The 11,170-nt window shown below is 36.2% G+C and overlaps 1 pseudogene; it reads left to right on the top strand.

The window, feature by feature from the left end:
- Positions 1-4,243: 4,243 nt before the first annotated feature.
- On the top strand, positions 4,244-9,485 carry LOC114762024 (phospholipid-transporting ATPase 1-like; annotated as a pseudogene).
- The last annotated feature ends 1,685 nt before the right edge of the window (positions 9,486-11,170 follow it).

Raw genomic sequence — 11,170 nt, 5'->3', positions numbered from 1 at the left:
CTCTCTAAAAGAGAGATGTACCATAGAACATTTCAGTTATATAGCACAACAAAGTATACAATGTCCTGTACTCATATCATCCTTGATTAGAAAGTAATGACACTGCAAGATCCATGATCAAGAGCATACGTTTGTACCTCCCATCACACAGATACAGGCAATAATCATTATGTCCTATCAAGGATTTTAGATAAGCACTTCAAAAATTGTGACTCTTAGAAGTCTTATCTTCTAAAAGCTCCCACTTATAAAAAGCATACACATATTATTCACAAAATAATCATACAACAATAATTCAAGTAATTCATTAAATGAAATAATATACTTAGTCTATTTACAAAGCATGAAACCACAAACTTAATATAACAAACATCAATAAAGCGAATACAAGTATTACATCATTTGATATGAACATGAAGGTAATCAAGCATTGCTCTTCTCAGCTTTCTAAGTTTGTGTGTTTTGGTCATAAAGGATGATACTAAATCTATAGCCCAGATCCAGTAAAATTTCCTTATAGGTTTTCCTTTAGGTCCGCCTCTAACCCTTATTGCTCTTATGTACTCCATTATGACTTTAAGGTAGAATTCGATATTCTTCTTATCGGTCATGTAATGGACGTAGCTGGCGAACACGCCATTGATGCCTTTTATATTTGTCAGTTTGGCTGCATCTCTTTTAGCTATTCTCATAGCTAAAGCAGGGGTATAGGGTTGATCCACCTCTTCTCCTTCCTCAACTTCAGTTTCATTGGGAAGATCTAGTAAATCATTAAAGACCAAATGAGGTTCGGTACAGAGGGGTTCAGTGGGGAATAAAGATTCCGACTCAGGTCCAGAATCCATTAACTCCTCCGGGTCTTCTTGAGGAACCTCTTCAGGGTCCTCCTCAGGATCCTCATCCTCTGGTTTATATTCTGGAACTGCATCATCCATGTATGAGTATTCCAATGAACCATCTTTCATATTTTCAGTGCTACTAGAAGCCTCTTACTTCATTTTTACCTAGAACAAAATAATTTAAATTATTTTGAATATTCTGGAATTTATTTATGCATGAAAATACCAGAAAATACACTAAAAATAATCAGAAATGGATCCTCAATTGTCTCAAAAATTATCAAATTATATATCAAAATGAAGATCTTGATTTTAGGGATTTTTTGAGACAAACCACACCTCAAACGGACCTTCCACGTGCTTACACGCGCCCCTAAAAGGAAGAATTAGCAAAAAATTGGAAAAAAAAATTCGCCCACTCACGCTGCCGGTGCGTGAACAACACGCATCGCCATGTAGCTAGCCGCCGGTGACATGCGCCATTTTAGAGGCCTCCACACGCCACCACCTTTCAAGCGGTGGGCCCTACGTGTCTAGATGGTATTCCACGTGGCGGCACGCGCCACGTGGCAGTTCTGCACAAAATTTTTTTTTTAATTCATTCTTTTTTTTGCACTAAAATGTTTTTTTTTAAATAATGGGCTGGACTGGGTTGGTGCCAACCAACCCAATCCAGAGGCTGACCTATCCTCCTCCCTTTAAAAAAAAAAAAAATCTGTCTTTTTTTTCTATGTTATTATTATTTTTTTTACAGTGATCAAATTATTTTTACAGTGATCAAAATAATGCCATTTTGATCACTGTGCACCATCTTCCACCTCCAGCCGGGTCAAACCAACCCGGCTGGAGTGATGGGTCGGGTCCGACGGACACGTTAGACCCAGAAACTTCTCTCCTCCATATCTTGGCCGTCCGATGTCCATTTTTCGCGCATTTTACATCATTTTCTTCGTTTTTTCATCCTCTACACAATGGGATAGTTTTTATACCCTAAAAACTTGATTTTCCAGACACTCAAAAATGAAAAACGTACGGCCAAAAAAGGATTATTGTGAAACGATTTTCATAGAGGCAGAGAGATAATGTATCATATCTACTTATAAATATAAGTCAGAAAACAATCATATAAGAGTATAAATGGAAGGATTTGCATAATATTTATTGAAGCAAATCACTCGATACTCAGAACCGAAAAACAAAAAAAAGAACACTGATATAAAAACGCAGGCCACAGAATGACACCAATAGGAAAAATAAACCATGCTCTAATACCAATGAAGGAAATTCAGGCATACCTGGAATCTACAACGAAATCAGATAGCCATGGGAGGTCCGATCACGGTGACGGAGTCGGATCTGGATTTTCACAGCAAATGCACCGGAGGGAGTTTTTGGAACACAAAACGGAGGATCTCAAAAATGAAAACAAATCGGGGGTTTTTACTAAACTGATCCCTTGCGGTTTTCTGACTGCACATTTTTGAATTAAAAGAAAACTACCTCCTCTGTCCAACCTTTCCCGCTTTTTGGCAAAATATATGAAAAAGCAAAAATCACAGTTAGAGACCCATAATTTTTGCTATTCACATTGAGACCCCAAATGCTAATGGGTCTGGATCCAATCCACCAAGGGTGGACTAGTCCATTTTCTTACAGTAACTAACGAAGCATAGTGAACAACTAAACAAAAATTGTAAATTTCCCGAAGAGGGGCATTATTAATTGCTAAGTTATTATAGTATGCAACTAATGACATCAAGTGGATAACTAAATAAAAATTGCAAATATCCTGAAGGAGGGACTTCATTTATTTATTTTGGTTTCGTTCTTAAAATTTAGTTTCATTTTAGTTTTAATCACTAAAATTTGATTAGTGGTTTTGGCTCTTGAAATTTGAAACAATTGATTTTGGTTATTAAGATCTGACATCTTTTTGATTTTGGTTCTTGTTTCAAGGATCAAAAACACCATTCTAATGACAAAAAAATTTTTAGGTTGATCAAAATGAAGTCAAATTTTAGAAGACAAAACCATTGGTTTCAAATTTGAAGAATTAAAGTCAAAATGATGTTAAATTTCAGAGACTCAAACCATTACTTTCAAATTTTAGAAACTGAAACTAAAATAATATCAAATTTCAATAACTAAAAATGAAATTAACCTTTTATTTTAAGAAGTTTAAAGTTTGAAAATTTTGGTTGCTAATTGCTAAGCTATTATAATAAATAAGTAATGAAGTATACAATAAATAAATAAATAAAAGCTGTAAATAACCTAATGGGAGCATTGTTAATTGCTAAACTATTATGGTAAATAGCTAATGAGGTAAAGTGAATAGCTAAACAAAAAGTTGTAAATAACTTGTAATCAAAACTAAGTAGCAAACTGATATACTCTTTTAGTCCTGTTTATCAAATAGAGAGAAAATATATTTTTGGTCCTATTTACAAGGTTTTGAGAAAATTTTTTTATATGGATATACAATTTTCTTATTCATTTAGTATTGTGTTGGCTTTGTTTATATGGGGTATAATGTATATTAAATAGGGATAAAGTTAAAAAATTGTTTAATTTTAAATGAGAGTTAATGAAATTTAAGATTTTTCTTGATATGTGTGAAACATATTAAAAGTGACTTATAAATAGGACCAACTGAGTATTATTTTGTGTTATTTTGATAAGAAAGATTAGTTGCTCAGTCTTTTAACAACATTTCGACATTCAGGTTCACTACTTCGTTGAATTTTAAAATTTTATTTTAGGATCTAATTCCTAAATGGCATAATGAAAATTCAATGCATCGTTATGATATTTTGCAATTTAGAGAAGAAAGGAACAGCACGCGAACCTGCAGTGGGCTTCATCCGTATTTGAATTCGAAGTGGTCCCCAGAAAAAGTCAACCCTAGATTAGTTGCTTAGCGATAAAGGGGCTCCTTTTCCTTTTTTTTTTTTCCCTCTTACTCGTCAAGGAAAATGGACTTTTCTTTGCTCCCTTGCCCCGAAACTCATATTTATGATTCCACGAGGCTTGCCCGTTGAGAAGCTAACGTTTTGAAACTTCCAGTCTCAGTGTTTAGACTTCAGGCAGTTAGATTTGAAAATCCTTGTGCTCTCTCTTCGTTACGAACACATTTCTTTTGACAATAGTCAATTCCTATACTTGGAACATGCTTCCAAAACAACATGACCCACCTTCTCTACTCGTGTCTCATTTCCAGTGTTCACTTGAACGCGCTTGTTGAGCTACTCCGACTAGTGAAATACAGAGAAAGTGTACACTCTTAACGTGGTTAAAGCATTTGCTAAGTTCGTCTTTCTATTTTGGGATCTGAAAATGTTAATTTTAAGCTGCTCGGACGCCCTGTTTTTTTGGGATCACGGGTTCTAAGTGGCCACTTTTGATCCCATGTCCGAAAATTCCCAGTTTTATCTGATCTCAGCAAACAGACGCCAACTTCTGGCGTCTCTGTAACTTCTTTCGAAATGGAAATGGATAATCCGCTCGATAGTTCTACAAAATTTGAACACGCTGTTAATTCACCATCAATCACAAGTGCCATGTCTACTCAGTCAAGGGGCTCCGGTGGGAATTTGACCCGAGAAGTAAATTTCGCGCATCGGAGTGCCCATCATGAGAGGATGGGTCCAAGGCGGCAGATTCTGAAGCACTCAGCACGTCCCAGAAGGCATTTAGCGATGCGGATGCGAGGTTAGTGTATATAAATAATCCAGTGGGTACGAATGAGAGGGTTCGGCTTTCAGGAAATTCGATTCGTACTGCGAAATACTCCATTATGAACTTTTTGCCCAGGAATTTATTTGAACAATTCCATAGAGTTGCTTACATCTATTTTCTTATAATTGCCATACTTAATCAGCTCCCTCAGATCGCCGTTCTTGGGACTGGGGTTTCTTTTGTGCCATTAACCTTTGTCCTGGTGGTTTCGGCTGTGAAGGATGCTTATGAGGACTGGAGGCGGCATCAGTCAGATAAAATTGAGAATAACAGGTTAGCATCAGTTGTGGTCGACGGTAATTTCCAAAAGAAAAAATATAAGGAAATTAGAGTTGGTGAAGTCATTAAAATCCATGCAAATGAAACCATTCCTTGTGATATGGTATTGCTGTCAACCAGTGATCCTACGGGAACTGCATATGTTCAGACTACTAATTTAGATGGAGAGTCAAATTTGAAGACTCGGTATGGAAAACCTGAGACCCTATCATTATTGCCTGAAAAAGATAGGATTGACGGGTTAATTAAGTGTGAGAAACCCAATAGGAACATTTATGGGTTTCAGGGTAGCATGGAAATTGATGGAAAGCGATCCTCACTTGGATCATCCAATATTGTTCTCAGAGGCTGTGAACTCAAGAATACCAACTGGGCAATTGGTGTTGCTGTATATTGTGGCCAAGAAACTAAAGCCATGCTCAATAGCTCTGGGCCTCCATCAAGGAGGAGTCGGCTGGAAACTCGCATGAACAAGGAGATCATCTTGATCTCTTGCTTTCTTGTAACTTTGTGCATGGTTATCTCTGTTTGTACTGCTGCTTGGTTAAAGCGCTACAAAGATCAATTGAATCTCTTGCCCTATTATCGAAAACTGGATGTTTCAATGGGCCAAGCAAAAAGCTATAAATATTCTGGATGGGGATTGGAAATACTGATCGCATTCCTCATGTCAGTCATAGTGTTCCAAGTCATGATTCCCATATCATTGTACATTTCCATGGAGCTCGTCCGGATTGGTCAGGCATACTTCATGACCAGAGACACTAAACTGTATGATGAGGCATCAAATTCCAGATTTCAGTGTAGAACTTTAAATATAAATGAATACTTGGGACAAATTAAATATATTTTCTCAGACAAAACTGGCACACTTACTGAGAACAAGATGGAATTTCAATGTGCAAGCATCTGGGGGGTTGATTACAGCTCTCAAAATGCCAATCAGGGGAACGAGCCTGTCCAAGGTGTGATTTCATCTTCAACTATGTTCGTCAGCTCTTAAGAAATTATACATCACCTTTTGTAAATCTGGTCTTGTTTGAGTGACATTGGATGCTTGTTATTTGATTTTCTTGTCAGTTGATGGAATGATACTGAGGCCTAAGGTGAAGGTGAAAGTTGATCCAGAGCTTTTGCCATTAATAAGAGGTGGATTTAAAAACAAGGAGGAAAAACGTATTTGTGAATTTTTCCTTGTGTTGGCAGCCTGCAATACTATTGTGCCTCTTCTTGTTGACACATCTGATCCTACGGTCAAATTGATTGATTACCAAGGGGAGTCACCAGATGAACAAGCATTGGCATATGGTGCTGCAGCCTATGGTTTTACACTAATAGAACGAACTTCAGGCTATATAGTTATTGATATACAAGGAGAAAGACAAAAGTAAGGTCACTTGATTTTTTTGTCCAATCTAATTCTCATTTTAGTATTTATGATGATAACCAGGAATATTCAATTGTTTAGGGTATGATGTTCATAATGTTCAAGCAGTTGTGATTTTTGTTTACCAAGATAACAGTAAACAATTAGTTATTGTTTTCCAAGCGGATAAGAGTGTCTACGAAAAGTTTAGTTTTCCTTGGGTATATTATCAATGTAATTATGCATTTTTTTTTCGCTGGAGCATATTGTTTGCTTCTTGTATGACTGTGAGTCTTGATTTAGTCTTTCTCCTCCTTCTGATCTAGCTTTCTGGTGAAGTGGGGTTATCTAATGTCCATGATGGGTTAGTGCAGGTTCAAAGTCTTGGGTTTGCATGCATTTGATAGTGAACGTAAGAGGATGTCTGTCATATTGGAGTTCCCTGACAATTCTGTTAAAGTTTTTGTTAAAGGTGCTGATACATCAATGTTTAATGTACTAGATAAATCACTGAATATGGATATAATACGTGCAACTGAAACCCATCTTCACTCATATTCCTTCCTTGGTTTGAGAACCCTTGTTATTGGGATGCGGGAATTAAATCATTCAGAATTTGAGCAATGGCACTTTGCCTTTGAGGAAGCAAGCAATGCTTTGATTGATAGGGCTGCTATGCTTCACAAGGTTTCCAGTAGTGTGGAAAACAGCCTCTGCATATTGGGTGCATCTGCTATTGAAGATAAGCCGCAGCAAGGGGTGCCTGAATCCATTGAATCTCTGAGGACGACAGGCATCAAGGTATGGGTGTTGACTGGTGACAAACAAGAAGCCGCCATATCAATTGCTTACTCCTCAAAGCTCCTAACAGGTGATATGACTCAAATTGTAATTAATAGCAACAACAGAGAGTCATGTAGAAGGAATTTACGTGATGCCCTTGTTAAATCTAACAAACTCATGACCATGTTTGGAGCTGCTAACAATACTGGAGGAAGCATTGGACCTGTAACAATTCAAATAGCATTAATCATTGATGGTACCAGCCTTGTGTACATTCTTGAAAGTGAAAACAGTGAACTTGAAGAACAGGTTAATGCTGTCAAATTTAAAATGGTGTCTAAACTGCAGTTTGGCTTTATTATATGTGCTGATCTGACTTTCTGTTGCTGCTGTTAATTCCAGCTCTTTCAACTGTCATGTAAATGTTCTGTAGTTCTCTGCTGTCGAATGGCTCCACTACAGAAAGCTGGGATTGTTTCCCTTGTGAAGAAGAGAACCTCAGACATGACGCTAGCCATTGGAGATGGTATGAACTTAATTTGTTGATTGTCACTTCCCTACAAAAGGGAAGGGAAAAAAAAAAGGAAAATATCAGTGATGGATGATGACCTCATTTGGTCATCCCTTATTGATGTTTCTCCTGATGTTGCAAGCTTTTTATGCATGTGATTCAGGTGCTAATGATGTCTCAATGATCGAAATGGCTGATATTGGAGTGGGCATCAGTGGACAGGAGGGTCGGCAAGCTGTAATGGCATCAGATTATGCAATGGGACAATTTAGGTTTATTGTTCCTCTCTTATTGGTTCATGGCCATTGGAATTATCAACGGCTGGGTTACATGGTACTATACAATTTGTATAGGAAGGCCATCATTGTTCTTGTCCTATTTTGGTGGGTAACACTCTGGAAAACATTGGTATATGCATACTTTCACCATACAACTTTTCAATTTTAGTATGCCATGAACCGTATGATTTTTCAAATCTGGTATGCCATGAACCCTATGCTGAAAACCTGCCGGTTGATTTGTTGGCTGTTTATATGTTTATTGCCAAATTTTGTTATGTCTTCCAGGTATGTGCTGTTCACTGCCTTCACTTTGACAACTGCTATAACTGAATGGAGCAGTTTGTTATATTCCGTGGTCTACACGTCATTCCCAACTATTATTGTCGGTATTCTAGACAAAGATCTTAGTAAAAGGACTCTGCTGAAGCATTCTCAGCTTTATGGGGCTGGGCAGAGAAATGAGGCCTACAATGAACATTTATTTTGGTTGACAATGGCTGATACTTTGTGGCAAAGTATTGTAGTGTTTTATGTTCCTCTCTTTTCCTATTGGGGAAGCACCGTCGATGTATCAAGCATTGGAGATCTTTGGACTCTTTCTGTGGTTATTTTGGTTAATTTACACTTGGCCATGGATGTCATAAGGTGGACTTGGATTACTCATACAGCCATTTGGGGTTCTGTTATTGCAACCTTTATTTCTGTCATGATCATTGATGCTATACCCACATTTCCTGGTTACTGGTATGCTCTCCTTTTCCTCTGTTTATTTTGATATGCAAGTATTTGCTGCTAAATTTCTATTAATATGGTTGCTATGCTCTATGCTTATCATTCATTACCAGTTCTGGCATGACATTTCATTGTGGAGTTTAATTACGTTTACCAGAACAGAAGGCGAAAGGACATCAAAAAGATGTTCTGATTTTTTCGTTTTCCAAAACAACTTCTATCTGTCTTTCTGTTTTTTAGAACATGTAACCAAAAACACATTTTCAAACAAGCTTTTCTGTTTTGTTTTGTGCCCCCCCCCCCCCCAAAAAAAAAAAAAAAAAACGAAAAACTAGTCTGAAAATAAGAAATCGAACAGGCCCTAAGTTATTTATTTAGCGCACCAGCTTAATTCTTCGCTGCCATTCATTCATCTTGCCTTCTTAAGATTGACTAGCCTATGCTTTCTAAACTTCCTATGCCCTTGAAGACTGATATTTCCCTCTCCGTATACTTTGGCAGGGCCATCTATCATGTTGCTGGAACACGTTTATTCTGGTTATGTTTGCTCGGATCCATTGTAGGAGCTTTGCTTCCGCGTTTTGTTGTAAAATTTGTGAATCAGTATTTTTGTCCTGACAATATTCAAATTTCAAGAGAAGCTGAAAAGAAGTCTGTGAACGCAAGAGTGGTTGGTGATAGGCAGATAGAAATGCACGCTATTGCAGATGATGCCACTAGATAAGTTTGTCTCCTTTCCTTCCTTGTTTCCTTTTGTAGAGTGTGTGTGTATTCTTTTGGCTGCTTCAGAGTATTCTGTTGGTTGCCTAATTTTATTGTTTGCAATCTAAAGTATGGAGTTTGTATTTGCTGTAGAGACTTGTGTCTGTTCTATTCTTTGTATCGGAAATTGTAGCTGTACAGAAATAGAAGAAATTTATGAGAGTTCATAATATAAAAGCCCTTTTTTTAATCCACCATCTATCTCCTCCTTATTACCCGTACTAGCTTTACACTGCATATATGCGATTTTTATCTTGAAGAGTTAACTCCATAGTCTTATTGATCAAAGTTGGACTTCGCTTTAGCCAATTTGAGTTCATTTCTGGTTGTAATTATGTACGTTGTTGTTGTCTAACGGTTATTGTGACATTAGTTCTTGATTCAGATATGTAAAAGCTAGTTTTTTTTTTTAACAACTTTCTTAATTTTACTTTCGTATTTTTTGTACCTATTGATGTCAAATTTGGCTTGTGAATGCAAGGAAACCTCTTTGTATAGCTGATGATGGCCTGAATGCTCTATGCTATTTGGGCAAAAATTGGCTATGCTTCTGAATTATGAATGCCTGATATTTCTTGTCAAGAGGCCTAATTCAGCAAGATAATATTTATATTTCAAGTTTTGAACAGTGATTATCACCATCATCAATATATCAATACAAAAAAATTACATAATAAGTTATACTATTTACAAGCTGTAAATGGTATAGTTATTATGCATACAAAGCGTGGACAACTTGTAAACATCACTGAAAGAAAAAATAACATAACCTCGTTTATAACATCATTGAAGGGGTAATTATGATCACATCCCCTAGACAAAAAGGTTTATAGAAGTAATACAATCATATCCGCTTATCCGCTGCTTGTGGTTATCCTTGATAACTATTCCATATCCATTTCTCCCACCTTGAAGAACTGAAGCATCTACCTCCTCCCTGATGGCTCCATTAGGAAGAGGTTGATTGGAGTTCACATAATCTGGAGGAGGAGAGAGCACTTGGCTTCTAATCGCATCCTGGTCTGCTATTGCTTTGAATAGGGTAAACATTTATAACACATTTTATCATGTATAAGTTTTTCTTGGCCAAAGAATATCATGTATGAGTTGGGTAACAAGTTTTTGATATTCAAAAATTAGAAAATAGTTCTAAGAAAAAGGAAGGGATATCAGCTTATAATTAGCTTACCTACCCACCCTTAAGGTATGTTGGTTTTAGGGAAGGGTTGGGGATGGTGGATAGATAAGGTTTTAATATTACCTTATTTGGTTTGATTAAAGAGAATGGAAGAGAACCAACAAATAGTTGGTCTAGCGGTGCAAGGCTCAGTTAGATCTCTTTAGGTCTCGGGTTCAAGTCCTAGATGAGACATCTTTGTAGGAGGAGAAAGTTATGAACTCCGAACCGGATTAGTTGGATGAAATATCACAAAAAAGAAGGAGAAAGTTATGAACTCTGAATCGGATTAGTTGGATGAAATATCACAAAAAAAAAAAAGAGAGGAAGGGATATTTAATGATCCCTTGTTTGGTTTAAGAAAGAGAAATGATAAATAGTAATAATTAATTTATCATTTTATCTTTACATGTTGGTTTATATTTTTATTTATACAGGATATAAATTAATTTACATCTTAATTAAAATTATATAATTTAATGAAAATTCAGTCTTATCATATTAATATGCGTATAAAATATTGGTGGTGTCAGTTTTAATTCTAATTAATAGAATAATATATTTCAAATAATTAAATTAACAAATTTTATATGCTCTAAAAAATGAAATTTTTATTCTCTTTTCGCTATGCTTTTTGTTTCAGCTTTAAAATATATTTTAATTAATAAAATAAATAATTGTAAAAATTAATTAATTTTATAA

This window comes from Neltuma alba, unplaced genomic scaffold, assembly GCF_004799145.2.
Source record: "Neltuma alba isolate B1F8T4 unplaced genomic scaffold, ASM479914v2 tig00011174_pilon, whole genome shotgun sequence".
NCBI classification, from domain to species: domain Eukaryota; kingdom Viridiplantae; phylum Streptophyta; class Magnoliopsida; order Fabales; family Fabaceae; genus Neltuma; species Neltuma alba.
This window is presented reverse-complemented; position numbering and strand designations above follow the sequence as displayed.